General features: G+C 50.3%; 1 protein-coding gene across 1 annotated transcript in view; it reads right to left on the bottom strand.

Moving 5' to 3' along the window:
* TMEM232 (transmembrane protein 232) overlaps window positions 1-19,386 on the bottom strand; it is a 263,702-nt gene extending 244,316 nt beyond the window's left edge. Inside the window, exon 1 of the mRNA XM_054986937.1 lies at window positions 19,344-19,386. The gene's annotated coding sequence lies outside the window, so the exon portion shown is untranslated. The remainder of the gene's footprint in view (window positions 1-19,343) is intronic.
* Between the last annotated feature and the right edge of the window lie 1,342 nt (window positions 19,387-20,728).

Raw genomic sequence — 20,728 nt, forward strand, 5'->3', positions numbered from 1 at the left:
GATGAGGCCCGTTTTCGCATGGGTCAGGCCCGTTGGGGGCCCCTGTGGAGCGCAGGAATGCTCCCGCGCTCCACAGGGGCCCCAATCCAGGCCAAAACAGGCCTGATCCTGGGGCTGCTGTGCGCGGGGGCACGCAGCACCGCAGGGGGGCGCGCATGGAAGGTGCACATCCCCCCGCTGGCCAGGTAAATGGGGGCATGGGTGGGAGGGGGCAGGGGCGGGGGATCCCCCACCCCCACCGGGGGTCTGGCAGCCCTACCCTAAGCTGATTCGAACCCAAGCACCACCCCAACGGTAGCAGAAAGTTTCAGACCAACCAGGCAGTCTGGGGAAACAAGGCCATACCCACGGGCTGTACAGGTCAACAGCACCACACCAGAGGGGCAACCAATGACTAGGGCGAGCAAGAATCTCACAGGCTTAGTGTGGTACAAAAATGGCTCAGTCTGACGATCATAACTCCTACCTAATTTACCTTGGAGAGAGTCACAACATCTCCGCACATAAAGCCTGTAGGCAATTTACACCTAAGGCTCAGAGTGAGAGGGTGGCTCAATTAAAAGCAGTCCTCTATGAAAAAGCTCTAGGGGCTTCTGAACAGCCTCAAAAGCATCAGGCAGAACCCAAGAGAAGGCCTGTGCCCCACTGGCTCCGGTGCTCTTGGTTCAGCCATCAGATCTGACACTCATTTCTGAGCTGAGATCGTCTTCAGTTCCACCGATCAGATCCAAAGCACTGCCTGAAAAGGCTAAAAAGAAGTCCAAGCGTCCCTGTAAGGACTCTCCCCATCATTTGCCTTCACAGTCACAGATCCAATAGGAGCATCGACTCCAAATATGTGTTATCTCCATGTACTCCGTTGCTGTCTCATAGACTGCTGGAGTCTGCTCGTCCTCAGATGACTACTGAGGTTCCCCAATGATTGCCACTACACCAAAAGGTGCACAAGGGGCGTTTCAAGGCCACAAGGGAAAATCTCCCTTGCAATATGGTTCCACAGCTAGCCTGTGAATGCGTAGCCCCGTGTTTGCCTGAACAGAAACCACGACAATGAACTGTAAATTGCTTTTTTTAGGTAACAGCAAAATGAAGAGCATGAACATGTACAGAGTGGACATTCCTGTCTATGTTGTCTCTGGGCTGCATACAGGGCAAAAAGAAATTTTAAATGCCTCTGATCTGCATTCCCCACTACTCCAATCTTGTTCATGCAGATTGGCTTTCTCATTGCTTCAAAGAGATAGCACCCAAGCTGCCGTTTTTGCAATTGTCTTTTTCTTCAATAGATACCACCTCACCATTTAAAAATAAAATGGAAATTGAAAGAAGAGCTTAGGAGTGGCTGATGCAGCACCCCCCTCAGTACTTTGAAAGAATAACTGTTCTCAATCAAGGATATATAGACCCATTCCACACCCATCAAAAAGCAACAACAGCATCAAGCAAGCAAACAAAGCTATTTCAACAAGAAAACATAGGCCCTACCCTTCCTCAGTGTTCCAGTTCCAAAATACAATGTAATGATAACATAACGAAAAAACAAAATAAAACGGAAACTCACTTTTTCCCGAAATGTAAATTGAAGCCAAACAAGTATGTTGGGCCCAACAGAGGCCTTGCAGACTGACTGTTACTACATTGAAAGTAGGTGTAGCCAGCTAGGACTAAGCTACTTTGTGTGGGCCATAAGCACAGGCACTGTTTTGTTGTCAGGTAAATACTAACGGATTGTGATCTTGCAAAGGTTTTTGGTTGTATCTTTGCACTTTTCTAGATTAATAACTAAGGTGTTTGAATCCTGTACATATCAAACCTTGACCATGTTTGGTGTCTGTTGGAAAAGAAAGTATAGTCTCTAGTATTAGGATTTTTGAGCCTCCAAGAATCTTCCACATAATTAAACACATTTTTGGGAAGTCTGCCTCCTTTGGTTTTTTTCACCTATATTTTTTTGGATCCATTACCCCATGTATATCTTCGAAGATCATACACTCTCCTTCTTGAAATTTTAAAACAGATTGGAAAACATTTTCATAAAAATTTTCTCTTGCTTTGTTTGGGGGCATATATTGCTGCTAGTGTGTAAATCTTGCCTTACAGAAGCCTGATTTTCAAGATCCTATATGTTCCTTCAAAGTCTCTTAATTCTTCTGTAAGATTTATTTGTAAATTTTTATATAAACTGCGACTCCTTTTTTATTATAAATTCTAAATAAACACACAAATACATACTAGCAAACATGAACAAAGCCCCAAAGAGTAACTCTGCATAGGACTGCACCATGAGTCTCTCATGTGAGTTTGTTAATACTGCCTGGCAGTGACTGCCTAAGGGAGAACTCCTTAGCCCTCCCCCAAAGTTTACACCTATGGTATATAGTCTCAGTCCATCCATTGTAAAAACTATATTTCTGTCAGATCAGAAGAAAAATAAGCTATAAATAAAGTCAATCAAATAATTTACTTATAACTGCAATATGCTTAAACTTACAAATTTACAACCCAATCCACAACACAGTTAAGAGAAAGTACTTGGATTTAAGCCAATTTATTCCATTGTTTTCTTCTCCTGCTGCTTCATCTTAACTACTTATTGATAAGACAGTTACACATAGCTCTCCAGTCTCACACTCTAGAATAGTTCTGTGGAAACGTATTAAATCAAAATATATCAATTATGAAGCCTTCTGGCCAGAACAATAAAGTATCAAAGAATTAAAATATCCATAAAAAGTGTCTCAATAAAATGCATAGTCATCCTGCATTTTAAGCATAAATACCTACCATGTTTGCCACCTATTCCTTATTTTAAGGAACAGTTCTTTTGTGGTATTAATAGCAATACTCATGGAAAAAGAAAAGATGCATCATAACTGTCAAAAGCATCTTTTACAAATTATAAGGACAGTATATACTAATACTCTTAAGAGTCTCAAACATGTAATATGTCATTTTCTTATGGCCTCATAATGTTTCTTATTTCAGAGCTCTTCAGATGGCAACCATAACATCCAAGAGATATAAAGTAAAATTTTACACAACAATAAATAACTGCAGGAACATTAGTTCCTACAAATGCAAATGCAAACATCCATGCTTTATTTTCATTGGCTAGATGCATTTTGATCATCTTCTTCAGTGGTATATATGATCAGTCTCGACTGGCATGCTTGCTTTTAGAGTCACTGTTGGTTTTTTACATATTCAGGCTAAAAACTTGCATTGTAATGCTATACTCACTTTCTGGGAGTTTGCACTCTTACACTTACTTCAAAGCAGACAGACGCAGGTACAAGCAAGATGGATCAATGTAATTTTAGGACTTCTCAGTGAACTACAAACCCACAATTTCCTGAAGTCAGTTGTTATAAAAACTAGTGGAGGTACAATAGATGCTAGTCTTAAACTGCAGTTATCTGAGAGCAAAGCCTTTCACAGACTGACAAAGAAAGCGGCAGACTCACCTGCAAGCAAGGTTGGCACCTGGGGCCGGACGGCGTGGAGGCGGGACCGGAGTGGAGGCGGAGCATCCATCCCATGAGGGTCCAGCCGCATGGTCAGCGCCATTACTGTTCGAGCATCTGCCGGATCAACTAGCAAACTAGCATCAGGTAATGGCAGGCAGATGCTCGGGAGGGGATTCCATCCCGCCGTCGGGCGGGGGGGGCTGGCCTTGGGGGTCTTCTTCCCCTCGTTTATGGAGGGGCCTGTGTCTCTCTGGAGGGGGGTTGGGGGGGCGAGGGGGTGCCGGCCCCCTCTCCCCCCCTTCCGCGGGGCCGCCACGGTTCTCCCCCTCCCCCTTGCTGGGGGTAGGCGGCGGGTGCCACGGGTTGGGGGCGCGGGGGGCACGGCCCGGCGCGGGCTGGAGCAGCAGCGGCCGAGTCTCTGCGTGCCGCGGTGAACCCAGGAGAGGTTGTCAGCGGCGGCGCGGGCGGGTGGCCTGGCCGCTGCCCGGGCGGGCCGCTGCGGCTGCAGGCATCCAGGGCCCTCGCGGCCAGCCGGCCCGCGCCTTTTTCTTTCCAAGCCCCCGGGCCCTCCTCCAGCAGCGGCGCAAGCGCGCGGCCCGGCGGGGGCCGGATTAGCCACGGCCGAGTCGGCTCGCGCCACGCGCGGGCCCAGGGAGCAGCTGGTTGGCGGCTGGTTGGCTCCTCCCCTCCAGCCCCCCGGGCCCTCCTTCGGCGGCGGCGCATGCACACTGCCCGGCAGCTGCCGGAGCAACCGCGGCGAGCCGGCTCGCGCCGCCTGCGGGCCCGGGGAGGTGTCGATCAGCGGCGGCGCGGGCAGGTCGCCCGGCCGCCGCCTGAGCGGGCTGCTGTGGCCGCAGGCGGCCAAGCCATCGTGGCCGGCCGGCCCGCGCCTCCCCTCCAGGCCCCCAGGCCCTCCTTTGGCAGCGGCGCGGGCGCACGGCCCGGCGGCTGCCGGAGCAGCCGCGGCCGAACCGGTTCGTGCCACCTGCGGGCCCGGGGAGGGTTGGTTCAGCGGCGGCGCGGGCGGGTTGCCCGGCCGCCGCCCGAGCAAGCCGCTGTGGCTGCGGGCGGCCTGAGCCCTCGCGGCCGGCCGGCCTGCACCGGCCCTTCGTGCCCCCGGGCCCTCCTCCGGCGGCGGCGCTGGCGCGCCCCCCTGCGTTGGCCGGAGCAGCCATGGCCGCGTCCAGCCTGCGCCGCACGTGGGCCTGGGCGGTTCGCGGCCAGCGGCGGCGCGGGCGGATGCGTTACCAGCGGCGGCGCGGGAGGATTGCCCGGCCGCCGCCCGAGCGGGCCACCGCGGCCGCGGGCGGCCTGTGCCTCCGAGGCCGGCCCGCACCTTCCCGCCAGGCTCCTGGGCCCTCTGGCGGCGGCAGCGCAGGTGCGCCGCCCGGCAGCTGCCAGAGCGGCCGCGGCTGGATCCGGCATGCACTGGGTGCGGGCCTGGGGGGGTTCTCAGTAGCGGCGGGGGGCGACAAGTTCGGCCCCCGGGGGCCTCCACTCCGGGCAATCCGAATGGGCTGCCTGGCCGCCAGCCTGGCGGGCTGCGGCGGCGGCTGCGGGCCCGAGCTTCATCGGCGGCCCCTGGGGCAGCCTTTTCCTCGGTGGCCGCTGGCTGGCATCTGCACTCAGTGCCCCCCAGGGGGCCCGCCCCCCCCTTGGCGGCTTCCGGGGGACAGGCCGCGCAGGCACCGACCGGGCGGGCGGCCCGGCCGCTGCAAGGTCAACCGGTCAGGATGCCGCCGGGCAGCCGGGTTACCGGGGGCGGCCGTGTCGCAGGTGGGGCTAGGCAAGCCGCAGCAGGCCGCCTCGGGCCATCCAGGAATGGGGGACCTTGTCATTCCACGAAGGGGGGGCGCGGGGCGGAGCGAGTCGTGCAAGCAGGCTGGCGGCATGGCTCGGGTCAGGCGCCCCCCCATTCCCCGGGCCGGCCTCCCCAGGTGCGACTGCCAGGTCCGGTCCGGCAAGCCGGGTCGGGCGGCCACGGCAGTGCGCGCAGGGCCGCCACCGGACCCCCCCCCAACGTCGCCTGGGAGCTGACCAACAGACCGCCTTGCAGGGCGGGCGTTTCTTTACTTTGCAGGACGAATGTCTCCAGCAGCGAGCACGAAGGGCAAGGCAGCGGCCAAGGCAGCACGCCAGGGTCCGGTCACGAGGGGGGCGGCGGGGGCCCCTCGCAAGGTGTGGGGGGAACCCCGCCGGGTCCCCCGGGGGGCTGGGGCCCCCAGCAAAAGCACCAGCGGGGGGCTGCCGGTGCCCTCCGGGGAGTCGGGCTCGCGCAGGGCGTCCCCCCCTCTGCAGGGGGTCGACATCCAAGCGGCATGGATAAGCATGCAGGAGAACATGGCTGTGCTGTCCGTGGCATTCGGCGGGGGCAGGGCACCAGCTGCCAGCACCCGGGCCGCCACGGCCGGGGTCGCTGCCACTGCCCCCCTCCCATTCCAGCCCGCCAGAGCCCCCCGAAGGGGCCAGGGGGCAAGCGAAGGAGGGGTCACTCACCCCTAAGGGGGCCTGAGCGGAGGGAGGCCAGGCGCCCGACGCATAGGAGCCCGTCGCAGGAGGCCAGGGACCCGATCGTGGTGGACGAGGAGGTGGACAAGCTAAGCCCGGAGAGCAGCTGGGAGAGTGATTCGGAACGAGGTCGGATCAAAGGGCGGTCCAGAGCCTCAGGTCGACGGTCACGGAAGGCGCGCCGTAGGAGCCGGAGCCGCAGCACATCGTCGTCCAGGGAGTCAAGAGGTGAGTCCTCCGGGGACGAGGATTGGGAAAGAAAGGCAAGGGACTACTGGGAGGCGGCGGCCTACGTCCCGGGGCTAGCCGAGTGGGCCCGGCGCCGCAGGCACCGAGGGAGAGCCCATGTAGGGGCCAGGGCAGCGTGGGAGCATACCCCGTCAGCCCGGTGCGAGAAGTCTCCGCCACAGGTTGGGCCGGGGGAAGCCCCCATCGGATACCATTTGCCGGCTCGCGTGAGGGAGCGGATCCTAAATGGATACTACGTGGATGTTTTCACTCTCCTGCAAGCTGAGGAGCCAGCTGGGGACATGGGATCCCCCAGAAAGTGCAGGCGTCAGGATAGGGAGAGGCCGGCAGAGCGCACGTTCACAAACTGGGTCCTGGGGTACTGTGAATATGCGGGAGTGGTCCAGGCGGCATACCCCGAGCGCGCGTGGCACCTCACCATGCACATGAGGGAGGTGGCGCACATCAAAGCCACAGCGGGCGAGAAGGCGGCGCTAAAGTATGACGAGAGCTTCCGGAAGAAGGCGTCCAGCAACGAGCTCACCCATTGGGACCAGCTGGACAGCATGGGCTGGCTACGGGCGGTCAACAGCAAGGGCATGGGGGAGCGTGCCAAGGCCGAAGCTTCAGGATACAGGCACCACGCCAGCAAGCGCCCCTGCTGGGAGTTCAATACGGGGGGCTGCCGCAAGGCTCGGTGCCGCTTCGACCACGTATGCGAGGACTGCCTAGGCCGTCACCCTCGGCGGGACTGCCACAAGGGCTCCGGATCGCAGCGGCCCTTTCGGGGCGGCACAGGTGGAAACGGAGCCAGGGGGGAGGATGGGGCGAGAGCACCGGCAGCTGGGGGCCAGGCTGTCACCACGGGCGCAGGGAAAAAATGATACTGGCGGCGCGGGGGACTGGCGCTCTCTCGCCCGAACGCCAGTCTCCCCAGCGGCGCTGCAGCCTTGGCTCCAGCGCTACTCCAATCGAGCGGCCGCCACGTCGCTCTGGAAAGGCTTTACCGAGGGCTTCAGGATTCCATACACGGGCCCTCGGGTCGCCACAGATGCGCCCAACCTCAAGTCAGCAAGGGACATGCCGGACGTGGTGGCGGCCAAGATCGAAAAGGAGGTGCAGGCCGGACGGGTGGCTGGCCCCTTCGATGCACCCCCAGTAAACAACCTGAGAGTGTCCCCGCTGGGAGTAGTCCCCAAAAAGACACCGGGAGAATTCCGACTGATTCACCACCTGTCCTACCCGAAAGGAGCATCAGTGAACGAAGCAATACCACCAGAGCTCTGCACCGTGCGTTACGCATCATTCGACCAGGCGGTGAACCTAGTCCGGGCCTGCGGCCGGGGTGCCCTGATGGCCAAGTGTGATATACAATCCGCCTTCCGGCTATTGCCAGTCCACCCAGAGGACTGGTGCCTCCTGGGGTTCAAATTCCAGGAACAATGGTACATGGACAAAGCCATGCCAATGGGCTGTGCGGTGGCCTGTGCGGCCTTTGAGACTTTCAGCACATTCCTCGAATGGGCACTGAAGGATCGGGCGCGATCTCCATTCATTTCTCACTACCTCGATGATTTTATCATGTCAGGGCCGGCAGAGGGAGGGGAGTGCCAGAGGCTCTTAGAGCTGTTCCAAGGATTGGCACGGGAGCTAGGCGTTCCGCTGGCCCAAGAGAAGACGGAAGGCCCCACTACTTGCTTGTCGTTCCTGGGCATAGAGATAGATTCGCTGCGAGGCACCTGCAGGCTGCCCCCGGAGAAGTTGAAAGGCCTGCAGGAAAAGGTCGGCTCGGCGCTCAAAGCCAAGAAGAGAACACTGCGGGAGGTACAGTCACTCCTGGGGAGCCTTAACTTTGCTTGCAGGGTAGTGGCGCCGGGGAGGCCATTCTGCGCACGCCTGGCTAGAGCAACAGCTGGAGTTACGGCGCCACAGCACCACATCAGAATAACAAAACAGCTGAAAGCTGACCTGCGCGTCTGGGACATCTTCCTGAGGGACTTCAACGGAGTGTCCTGGTGGCGGGAGCCCCTCGATCTGGGGGCGGAGCTGCAGGTGCACTCCGACGCGGCAGGAGGTGTGGGCTTCGGGGTGTACTGGGTGGGCCAGTGGTGCGCGCAGAGGTGGCCCACGGCCTGGCTGGGGCGGGACATTCTCAGAGACCTCACGTTCCTCGAGCTCTTTCCCATCCTGACAGCCATAGAACTCTGGTCCGACCAGTTTAGCAACAAGAAGGTTCTCTTCTGGTGCGACCACCAAGCAGTGGTGCGGGTGGTGAACAGGCAGACATCACGCTCAGAGCACGTCATGCGTTTGGTGCGCAGGATGGTGCTTCGGTGCCTGCAGAATAACATCGTGTTTGGGGCTCGCCACATTCCCGGGTGGACAACAACATAGCAGACGCCCTTTCTCGCTTTCAGGAGGACAGGTTTCGAGAGATGGCACCAGACGCAAAGCAGCAGCCAGACCCCTTCCCGGAAGAGTTGTGGGAGCTTGGGAGCACCGGATAGTACAGGGAGTTCTTGATTCTTTGGCGCCTACGACTAGGCGGGCCTATGGGACCGCAGTCGCAGCATTTACAACGTTCCTCTCGGAGAGACTAGGCCAGCCAGGACGGGGTGTGCCGGAAGAGGCCCTGTTGGAATACCTGGCTCGGATGGACGAAGCGGGGTATGCACCCAAGACCATCAGGATGCACGTGGCAGCCATTTCATTCTTTTGCAAGGCGACGGGGAGGTCAGACCCGACGGGTAGCTTTCTGGCCCGCAGGGCCATGGCGAGCTGGGCCCGGCGGGGGCCACCGCGCAGGGACACCCGGCGACCCATCACAGCGGGAGTCCTGCAGGGCCTGTTGCAACACCTGGGGGGGGGTATGCCACTCACCCTTCGAAGCCACGTTGTTCGAGGCGGCCTTCAGCCTAGCGTTCTATGGGGCCTTCCGCGTCAGCGAGCTGGCGGCGGCCTCTTCCAGGGATCAGTCCAACAGGGCCTTGGCGCGAGTAGACGTATCAATCAAGAGGGGCACACTTAAGATCAGGGTCCGGCAGTCCAAGACCGATCAGCTGGGGCGTGGGGCGATCGTGCAGCTCCACGCCGTGGGGCGGGGGGCCCCGTGCCCAGTGCAGGCGGTCAGGGCATACCTGGACAGGCGCCCGGCCATCCCGGGTCAGCTCCTAGTGCACGCTGACGGCAGGCCACTTACCAGGTACCAGTTCACAGCAGTCATGCGGACCAGCCTACAGGCGGCAGGCTTCCCACCAGAGGCATACGGGTCCCACTCGTTTCGCATCGGAGCAGCCACCACAGCAACAGAAGTGGGCCTGTCCGCTGAAAGGATAAAGCGTGTGGGCAGGTGGACTTCCAGAGCCTATTTGGGCTATGTCAGGAAAGATCGTACTAACCTTGTGTGATTCAGTTACAGGCGCAGCACCCACCCCGACCGGAGAGAGGCATCACGGAGCTGAATGACTGGAGGAACAACGAGAGCAGCTCAGGCGGGGGGGTGAGAGTGGGCCCCCCGGAGGGCCCCGGTGGAGATCCCCAGGGCCACTTGGCCGGTCGCCTTCGGGGGCCGGGGAGGAATTTTTTCCCGCAAGGGGCCAGATTGGCCGAGGCCACTTGGGGTTTTTCGCCTCCCTCTGGGCATCTAAATCAGGGCCCCCCTCGGGGATTGGGGGTGGCTCCACCTTTGTGGTTACAGCAGCTGGAGCGTTGGCGGGAGGCGGGCCTTTGGCCAGCCTCCAGTGGCGGTTTTCGAGGCATTGGGCCGGATCCCATCAGGGTGAGCTGGCCTGCGGGACTGCTCACCCCGACGGAGCTGGAAGCAAGGGTCGCCAGGCGGAGCCGGCGACGGAGCAGAATGAGCCGATGGGCCAGCGGGAGGCTGGCGGGGGATGCATCGGTCGGCAGGAAGGCCTACGATGCCAACGGGGATCCAGCCCAGATGCCAGGCCAATGCTCCATATAGCTGTAATCAATAAATTTGTGGCCATTTCTAACCCACGCAAGTGTCTGGTGTGATCATTTAGCCGTAACGCAGACCAACATAGCCCCTAGGTGACAATGCAAGGAGTGTAGTAGACTCCCCGCAAAGGCAGGCTCAGGGTGGATTACATCCAGTAAAAAACATTTATAATAAAACTTGCACCTTAAAACAGTTTAAAATCAGCAACAGCACAGCAATACCATATAAATTTTAAAATGTACAAGATAGCAATCAGCTAATCAGAGGCAATCAACCTTCCACTTAAAATTGCTACTTAAAAACTGGATGGTGGATGCCTCTAGTACACTTCCTTATCCATGTGAACAGTCCTTCGGTCCAAGCTCTAATGAAGGAGACTGAATACTTAATGTCCTAAGGTTTGCCATTAAGATGAAAAGTGGCAGAGCTCCACAGTGGCTTAGAAAAGAAGGCAAAAAGGCTGTAATAAGCTGAAATGATCAGACATAGTTGATTAAGGAGAGCTAGAGTGACAGGGAAGTTGTCATAACAGTTATTTCAATACATGTTCAAATAAAAATACCACCTTCCCATCAATGTCAGTAGTACTCAGTTCTGGCACGCACCCAGCAGTTGGACCCACAAGTGCATGCCTCAGAAAATAAGAGAAAGGAAGTGAAAATTAAACAGAGGAGAGATACGGAGAGAGAAAGGGATTTATGCTTTTGTGTGTCAGGGAATCGGAAGGCATGTAATTCAGCAGCAATTCCAGGCAACAGATCCAAAGTGATGAACTCATAGAACACATCTGATCAGGCACTCAGAAGGGAGCAAGGGCAAATTAAGGCACACATGAGATCTGGTACTCACAACAACTGAGCACAATGGAAAACACAGGCTGATTTTCACAGGCATGACAGAGGACAAGAAAAGTCGGGAAATTGGAATTAGTGCTTCTGATTGGTGTAAGGGAGCAGCAGCACGTTACTCCTCCAATCAGAAAAGAAAGAGGGTATGGAGATGGGAAAGAGACTTGATTGGCCCATTAGAACGAAAACTAATGTCCGAGGGAATCTCTAGCATGGAGAGAATAACAGCAGTCTTTGCTTACTGTACCTGATTGCTCTGATATTTTGGTTGGATCAAAATATCAATATATCTAATTCTGAACTTAGCCCTAGAATACAAATCAAATAGTATGCACAACAGGACCATGTACAGAGAAGGAGAATTTCCTACCAACTTTGGCAGTTTGAGAACTACTGAAGTATAATAAAAGTATAAAAGAGAGGGGTGACTTTACCGGGGGAGGAAGAGATAAATGTGAATTTATAAGCAGTTAGATTAACAGATTATTGATAGAAAATAATTAATGATAAGGTTTAAATACGAGGATTGAGTAACCAACAATATTTTCTTTCTTTGATAAGATTTATATGCACCAAACTGAATGTACAGAAGAGTTAAATTGATTGACTATGTGATGAGCTATATAGAATTACCATAAAAAGATAGAATGAGTAATATATAGAGAACAAGTCAAATTGTTTGATTTAAATGTAAGATTTTTATGGTTTATGATATATAGGTTTATGATATATAGAAATATTCAAAACTGGAAAATGGGATAAATTGTTTATCCAAAGACGTACAGTTTGGGTGTATAATAAGAAAAGTAGTTAAAGATGTACTGCTTAATATAATGGAGAATGTATATCTGTTTTAGACAGAGGAATTTAATAGAAGTAAGGGAAAAGGGACAAAGGGTGGGAAAGCTGTTGGAAGTCAACAAAAGGGGGGGAAAGGGAGGGGGTTAGAAATGAAAAATTTGGGGAAAATTGAATGTAATGTAAAAATAATAATATTCTAACCCAATAAAAAATTTTTCAAAAAAAAGAGAGAATTTCCTACCAACTTGAGGCAGCCCCTATGTTTGTAGAAAAATCCAAAAAGAAAAAAAAATGGGAGGAGGATTTAAAAACCCAAACTGGAGAATACTGTGCAAGATCTTACAAAACCTTACAAGATTATGGATGGTATTCTGGGAATGCCTTAGCAATCTCAGCAAACAGACGGACAAAAGGTACTACTGTAGGAGCCCAGAGAAAAGCCAGAAAGCAGGGGGAAGTTGAAAAAAAGACAGAAACCGGAGTGGACCAGAGGAACGAAAGCAGTGGGAGAGCAGGAAAAAAGATGAGAAATGGCTGGCTGAGGATTAAAAAGGGAAAGAAAGCTGTGGGGAAGAAACAAAGGAAAGAAAATGGCAGGAAAAGGGAAATGGGTGAGAAAGAACCAGTTTGGGGTTAAAGGGGGAAAGTATGGGGACAAAACAAGAGAAAGAAAGGGACAGTGGTGAGGTGGAAAGGAGAGAAACAGAGAGAGAAAGAAAAAAACAGAGGGGCAAAAAAATAGAAAGAGGGGTTGCAGTGAAGAAACTGGTGCCTGGTGTGTGGACTCTTGTGGTCTCCTCTTGTAAATATAGCAGCCATAATGTGATGCCTTTATATGCTTGGTTGGGTTCTTCTAACAGCATAACTTGCCTCTTTTCTTGATAAGCCAGCCATTGTTGCAGATGTTTAAATTTGATCATGCAATGTGGCTAGTTGTAGTTTTAAATTTCTTTCACCGATTTACCATTCTGGCCCACAGAATTCTACAAAATGTGGCAAACTATTCCAGATCCAGCAAAGATACCTGGCCAAATGCTAACTAAAATTGCAAGCAAGGTGATGCAAGCAAAACGAAGGCATACAAATCTTTCATTACTGTATTCTGCAACACACTCACTCAAACAGAAAAAGACTTTGTGCTCCAGTTATAATACCAAGAGCTATTTCAGCAAACTAGGTATGAAGATATTCAGGGTGTAAAATTTTTCACCAAATCTAATCTACCATCCATCTTCACTCATTGCAGTTATAAGAGAATGAAAAGCAAATCCTAATAAAAAGAGCAGATTACCTTGCGTTTCTGAAAAGATCAGTCTGATTTTTTTTCATTGTTGTTAAGATGAACCACCATTCTGCCTATGTTAATTCTAAATACATCTTAGTTCCTTTCTTATAAAATGCTCCAGTAAAGTGGCAATTTGCAATTTTTAATCAAGTCTGAGGTCCCCATCAACTAAATCTTTGTTCATTCATTATACTTTTGTCAGAAGTACAATTGTAGTATTGTTTCCCAAGCAAACCTTATTCAATCCTGTCTTCCAGCCACTGCCAAAATCTCCCCTCTCCTTGATTATAAGAATTTCAATAGAATTTTAATAACATAAAAGTATATTTTATTATTCGTGTCAGCATTCTGCTTCTGATTATCATCTTAATTCACAAAGATATTAATCATTTCAACAGCACTAGCAGGACCAGGGTCCTGGCAATCATATCCAAATCCAGACCTAGACCCAGAACAAGAATTTTTTTGTAGCCTAGCATGCCCATGATCTCAGAAATACAGAAGCTAGTACTCTACTGAAAACCTTAGGCAAGGACAAAATACTGAGGCATCTTAGCCTTTATGCCAGGAATGGCAAATCAAGTGGCTTCATACAGGGCTGATGTTTCATTTCCCCAAACTCTTTGTCTCTCAAACCCTTTGGGTATAATACTGTCAAATTGTACACTATGGACCAGCTGCCTGTTTACTTCCTCCTCCTCCCCCCGCGCATCCCAGTTGTTTTTAACTCAAAGGTGCCTCAGCAGGCTGTGAATTCTGAGCAGGAAAAATGGCAGTTTAACCCTTTCTCCTCCAGATGTTTTCTTGGTTCTAAGCCCCCTCCCCCTATTTTTTCCACTTCTGGAAAAAAATGCAATCCTGTATCTTTTCCCATGTGAAAAAACAAGACACTTTGAACAACAGCAAACCTCTCTTCTCCCCCACCCCGAAAACAGTGGTTAAATTAAGCAATCCTCTTTCTCTCCTCCACACCACTCTTCTGCTCAGTTTCACTGACTTGTACCAAAAACTGTATGTCCAAAAAATGTTGGCATTGTACAAACATTGTAATGTGTACAAATATTGTACAAATGTGCTTCCCCACAAACATTTAAGAATATAGGAACATCAGGGCCCTGCTAGATCCACCCAGTGGTTCATCTAGTCCAGCATCCTGTTTCACACAGCAGCCAACCAGTCATCCTAGAGGGCCAATGAACATGTTGCCTCCTAGCACTGGTAATTAGAGGTTTTCTGCCTCTATAGTCACCATGGATAGCCACTGATGGACCTATCCTCCATGAATCCGTCTACTCCCTTTTAAAGCCATCTATGTTCATGGCCATCACTACTTCCATGGACAGTGAATTCCACAGTTTAATTACTCATTGAGAAGTATTTCATTTGTCTGTCCTATTGCTCATCAACTTCATCAAGCACCCGAGTTCTAATATTATGGGAGAGGGCGAAAAGCTCCTTCATTTTCACCACCGTGTGCATAATTTTATGAACCTCTATCCTCCCCCCCCCTCAACTGTCATTTTTCAAATTAGAAAAATACAAATACTTTAGTCTTTCCTCATATATGTAGACCCTGGGATCCTCGCCTCATCAGGACCCCCATTTTGACCCCCCTCCCTTTTGCCTCAGCGCATGCCTATAGATAAAAGATGGAGTCTACATTAAACCTATATCAAAGCCACACTAGTGTTTAAATGGTAAAGAACCAGACTAGTGACCAAATGGCTGTGAGTCATGCTATGGGCATGATGGAAGGCAAGGCAGCTCATTCATCAAAATCATGTAGAGCCCTCCAAGAGAGATTAAAATTGGAGGGCCACCCCCACCCAGGACTTCAGACCTTCCTCCCTGATTAATTTGGCCCTATGAACACCTCCAATCTGCAACACAATAAGCAGTGGAAAGACCCCAGCTAGTTCCTTTCCTTACCAAAACAACTGAGAAGGAACATTCCTACCCTTTTATGGCCAAGTCAATCACCCAGCAATAGTTCTACTTTTCCAAACCTCCTCAAGGAAGCAGCCTAACTTAATTGGGTCTACCTAGAGGCTCTCATATCAGCCTTGTCCCCACTTGAAATCTGGGCAATTCTCCAGAACTAGGTTTTCTGATAGCCCTAATGGAGGGCAGGATTTAGCAGGTGATCAGCCTTATCATAAACCCATCATCTTCCCAGAGACAGCCACTTGTCACTTCCAGTCATTTGTTCACTTATCATTGTCCCACTTTATGACCAGCACATTCCAGATCATGAACATCTGTACTAGTTGACAGCCCCATCCTGAACATTCTCCCACCTGACAACTTGAAATCACCCAATAGAATTCAAACTTTTGGGTTCCAACCCAGTCCTGAGCATGGATCAACCTGATCTTTCCACCTCCAGCATTTTTATAAATAGCCCCCAAATTCTCAATACTTTGCAGCAGTTGTTCCTGATTGCCCTGTGTAACTTGGCAGAGGCTCCTTGGAGATGTGCTAGCCTCTGTCTCTACCCTCATCTCTTCCATTCTCTACATGATGATGACTCTACAGGATTTCCACACTTTACAGGACTCCCTCTCTTTTTTTTGTAACAGGAGTTTAATTTGGCTTATGTGTTATTCCATAAAAACTTTGTAAGAGAACTCATACCTTCAGAGGCTGTGCTGAATCTGAACCGTAGTATACACAGGTTAAAGATCCTAAAATATTGTCTTGTGCCATCAAAAGGATACCTTTGTTTATTACAGGGCCTCCACTTGTATAGCCATTTGGGTAACACAAGAAAAGTGCTTCAACCCCTTAATCATCTTGGCTGTTCCCAACCGTACTTTTTCCAGTTTAGCATTATCCTATTAGAGAGATAATGATGAGCAGAACCACACAAGTATTCCACCATAGCTCTAAACAAAGGCATTACAATATGCTAATTTCCTTTTTCATTCCTTTCCTGATTATCCCCAGTATGGAGTTTTCCTTTTTCACTGCTACCACACACTCAGCCACCTATGAGGGGAAAAATCCACAAACAGTAGAATATTCAAAATTAGGAGCAACCAAAATATTATAAAACAGTGTGTAAAAATTTTTGAGTTCCCCAGAATCCTTAATCAGGATAGATGGATCAGCTGACAGAGAAGCAAACCACCAGGAAGCCGATGTGGGGGGAGGGGGGATATTGAGAGGATGTTTCTAGCTTTATTAGAAAAATTCAAAATCTTCCATTTTTAGCTTTCTCAAAATAGACACTAGGAGGTGTTGCAGCCTTCGTTAGATTAGTTAATGCTGGTTTCCAGATACATCAAAGGCTCCTAGGACAGAGAACAAAAAATGGAATATTTTCCCTTTGAAAATCTAAATGCTAGCAGTTCATCAGAATTGAGAATGCTTTAGATTTAAAAATAATCTGCAAGAGGACGTAACTACATCACCTTTGGAAAAGCCTTATCCTCAGGCCATAAAGTTACTGGTTCAAGCCCAGGACAAGAATTTCCATCATGTAAAGTGCTTTACAACACAAAGGATCTTTCAAGTTGATTAAAATGCTTGGATTTTTAAAAATTCATTCTTTATTTGTGCTAGTCCTAATCTAACACCAGTAACATGATTCCTACCACATCGCATGCTGAAATAGCCAGGAGAATGGAGGAGCACCAGCGAGGGATGGGGGCAATCTCATTTTCTGATTTAAGCATTATGAAAATATACTATCCTTGCAACAAAATTCTTGTAATGAGGAGCATCTAACTTTACTACACTATGAATAACTGCTGTATATTTATATATATTTATCGAACAAAAAAGTGATAATTTGGAAAGCAATTATCACCAAACATCCTACGAAGTGTGTTAATACAATTACCTTTTTAATTTAATTTAATTTATTATATTTATATTCCGCCCTCCCCGCTTTCACAGGCTCAGGGCGGATTTTATAGAAAAGGAACTGAGCCTGAGAAATTATACTCACACCTCCACTGTCACCTCCAATGAGAAAGGCAGACTATAAATAATGTAAATAAATAAAATGCTGAGCTGGCAGAAGTGGGAGAGACAAGCAAGCAATGGGTTCAGTACACTATTTGTAATAACACAACAGATAGCTCCATCTGCTGTGCATTTATAGTTAGTAAGCATTTGTTCACATTAAGACATTAATGAAAACTGATTCCTGGAACACTGCAGTACATACTGGGAGAGAGCTGTGGTCCAGACTCATGATGACCCCAAAAGTGTTGCTATGACTTTCATAACATTATGGTAGCGACAAGTTTAGCAGGTGGAAAGGAGCTGCACTGGAAAAGCCACACATGCCAAATTGTTCCTATTGAAGGTAGAAAATAATAGCTTGCTAAATGTAAGCTGCATCTTGGGCACCAACTCTCTCATTACCTACACTCAGCCAATCTGGCCCTGCTGATCCATGCATTTGTAACCTCCTGGTTGGATTACTATAATGAACTATGTGAGACTGCTGCTGTGGACAACCCAGAAACTACAGCTGGGCCAGAATGTGGCTGCCAACTATTGTTAAGGCCTAGCTGCTGGGAACATACATTGCCCATTTTGAAACAGCTACACTGGCCACTAGTCTGTTTCTGAGTTCAATCCAAGGTGATGGTTATGACCTTTAATAAAGCCCTTCACAACCTGGGACCGACAGATCTGAAGGACTGTCTCCTTCTATATGTTCCTGTGTGACAACTACAGTCCGCATTTGCTGCCATTTGCTGGCAATGTCACTGCTAAGGGTGGCCCGTTTGGCATCATCCAAGGCTTGGGCCTCTGCCATCCTTGCTCCTGATCTCTGGAATGGGCTTCCTGAAGAGGGGAGGGGAGCTCCATCTGTGGGGATCTTCAGGAGGCGCTGCAAGGCTTGCTTGTTTGCCAGGGTTTTTAAGAGGCTATGAATGCCAGGCATCTTATAATAATAACAACATTTGATTTATATACTGCCCTTCAGGACAACTTAATGTCCACACAGAGCGGTCTACAAAGTATGCCATTATTATCCCCACAACAAAACGCCCTATGAGGTGGGTGGGGCTAAGAGAGCTCCAGAGAACTGTGACAAGCCCAAGGTCACCCAGCTAGCTTCAAGTGAAGAAGTGGGGAATCAAACCCGTCTCTCCAGATTAGAGTCCCGCACTCTCTTAACCACTACACCAAACTGGGAGGAGAGAGGGAGAATTTTGGGGTCTGTTCTTGTATTTTGTTTTTAATTGAAACTATTTCTTTAAGTCACCGTGAACCACATGGAAAATAATAAATGACACAATATCTGGGGAAGGGGGCTTCATTAAATGCTCAAACTCTGATTGTCCTGTTATATGCAACCAATATATGACAGACACATAGCTTCCAGGAATACTGTTACAAAAACAAAAACCAAGGGAAATGCCACAAAGCCAAATGGCCATCCTCTCCATGGAGCACTTTTTATAGCATTTTCCATCTATCCCATACAGGCAAAATGTTTCCATGTATTTAAGGAAGTAGAAGCAGCAGTAAATATTCAACATACCAGCACTTTACCAGTTCCTGTACTACTCAATACTGTACTTGCCAAAAGGAAGTCCAACTTCCCCTAAAGTGCTGTTATGAATGTTTTAAAGACCACATAAATGCTCATTCTTTCACAAGAACTATGAAAGGCAGAATATAGGGAAGACAGACATTTTAGGGGTAGCAAAGGCAAACAAGTGTGCTTTGGCACATAACTCCAAACAAATACCAGAACTCCCTGTCCCACTGATAAACTCTTAATAATTGGCTGCTTCTTACAAGAGGGTGGCTTAGTTCTGAAGGGCAGCAGGGTGGGAAATAAATTCAGAGGGGTTCCTTCATTTGGGAGGACACAGCAGGATTTGGACTGAGGTTGCTTAATTAATTAATTAATTAATATGTTCTATATTAATTTTAGAACTTATGAACAGATACCCAATTTTGTCAGCACAGTTATCACATATCAAAATAGTCAATTTGCCCAACTTTAGACTGGAAAGAGAAGATTTATTTACTTTTGCATCGGTGTCCATAATCCCATTACATTAAAACAAAGTGATGTTCTAGCCTTCCTAAAGCTAAGGTTGAAGCCATCGACCCCACAGTAAGCTGCCACTGCCAAGACAACGGTCCATTTTAACCACCTAGAGGTCGATCTGTCATAACAGGGCCAAACACTACAATGTAACTGAGGGCTGCCGGATCGGGCTTTTCTCTCTTCTGTCCTGAGCCAGCAACTTCCCTGTACTTAACCTTACTCCGAGCTAGCGCTCAGTCCCGCTCCTCTTCCTTCCTTCGGTGATAAGGAGTCGCCAGGGAGGTTGCTAAGGACGCGGCCAAGCCTGGCCTCCACCGAGCGGAGGGAGGGGCAGGCAGCTCTTTGCTGCTGGTAAAGAAGAGGGTTGACTTGGCTGTTGGGGGTCTCCTGTCGAAGATGTAGCCGCTAAAGTCTGTTAACAGAGGGCGGCGTAGATTACGAAGTGCGGGGGACGAAGACAGACATGCTGCAACGGAAAAAAAAATAAAAACACGGACCTACAAGGCCCCTGTTCCCAGTTGGCAAACGCCGTTTAACTCCTTCCCCCGTCCTTGTCACGGTTTGCCTTGTCAGGTCTAATCAGTGGATAATGCGTTTGGCTCGCTTTTGCTACGCCCGTTTGCTCCGTGCTGCCTGATGTCCTTTCTGGAGCGAAGCGGGCACTGGAGACCGGGCGAGCTTGTTGAAAAAAACAGGCTCCGGATAAACCCAGATATGTGGATCTCCCCACTCTTATAATCTCTGCCCTACTAATATTTTAAAACAAAGATACCTACTTAATGCGGGGAGGGGTTAACAGCATGAACTCATCGCATGCCTGAAAGTGCTCCAGAGGCTCGTCTGAAAGTGGCTGAGTTGGTCTAAGCCTGGATAAATTCTAGTGGAGACCGAGCAAATACGAAACCAATATCAGAGGAAAAGGAGATCAGGAGCACATGGGCTGTATCTGCTGAAAAGCCCTTTTCCACGGTCGTTAAAGATGGGATGTACTAAAACGAATGACAGGATTGCCCATTGGAAATAATGGGAGAGGCTTGAATGCCCATTGGAAATAATGGGAGAGGCTTGAATGCCCATTGGAAATAATGGGAAACTGGAATGCCCATTGACTTGCATGGGCTCCATTGAAACACATTAAAGCAAAAAAAAAAAAGGTGCAACGAAAACATGGAATGGATTTTAAAGGAAAGTGTCTGGGCCCAGATAGACTGTTCTGGGACTGGATTGACAGGCCCCATGCTGGAATGACGGCCCCTGGGTGTGTCAGAAGGGCTTGGGGACTGGAATGACAGGCCCCTGACTGGAATGAGAGCCCCTGGGTGTGCCAGAAGGGCTCTGGGACTGGAATGACAGGCCCCTGACTGGAATGAAAGCCCATCGGTGTGCCGGAAGGGCTCGGGGACTGGAATGACAGACCTCATACTGGAATGACGGCCCCTGGGTGTGACAGAAGGGCTCTGGGACTGGAATGACAGGCCCCTGACTGGAATGATGGCCCCTTGGTGTGACAGAAAGGCTCGGGGAGTGGAGTGACAGGCACCACGCTGGAATGACGGCCCCTGGGTGTGCCAGAAGGGATATGGGACTGGAATGACAGGTCCCCGA

This window comes from Eublepharis macularius, chromosome 8 (assembly GCF_028583425.1).
Source record: "Eublepharis macularius isolate TG4126 chromosome 8, MPM_Emac_v1.0, whole genome shotgun sequence".
Taxonomy (NCBI): Eukaryota; Metazoa; Chordata; class Lepidosauria; order Squamata; family Eublepharidae; genus Eublepharis; species Eublepharis macularius.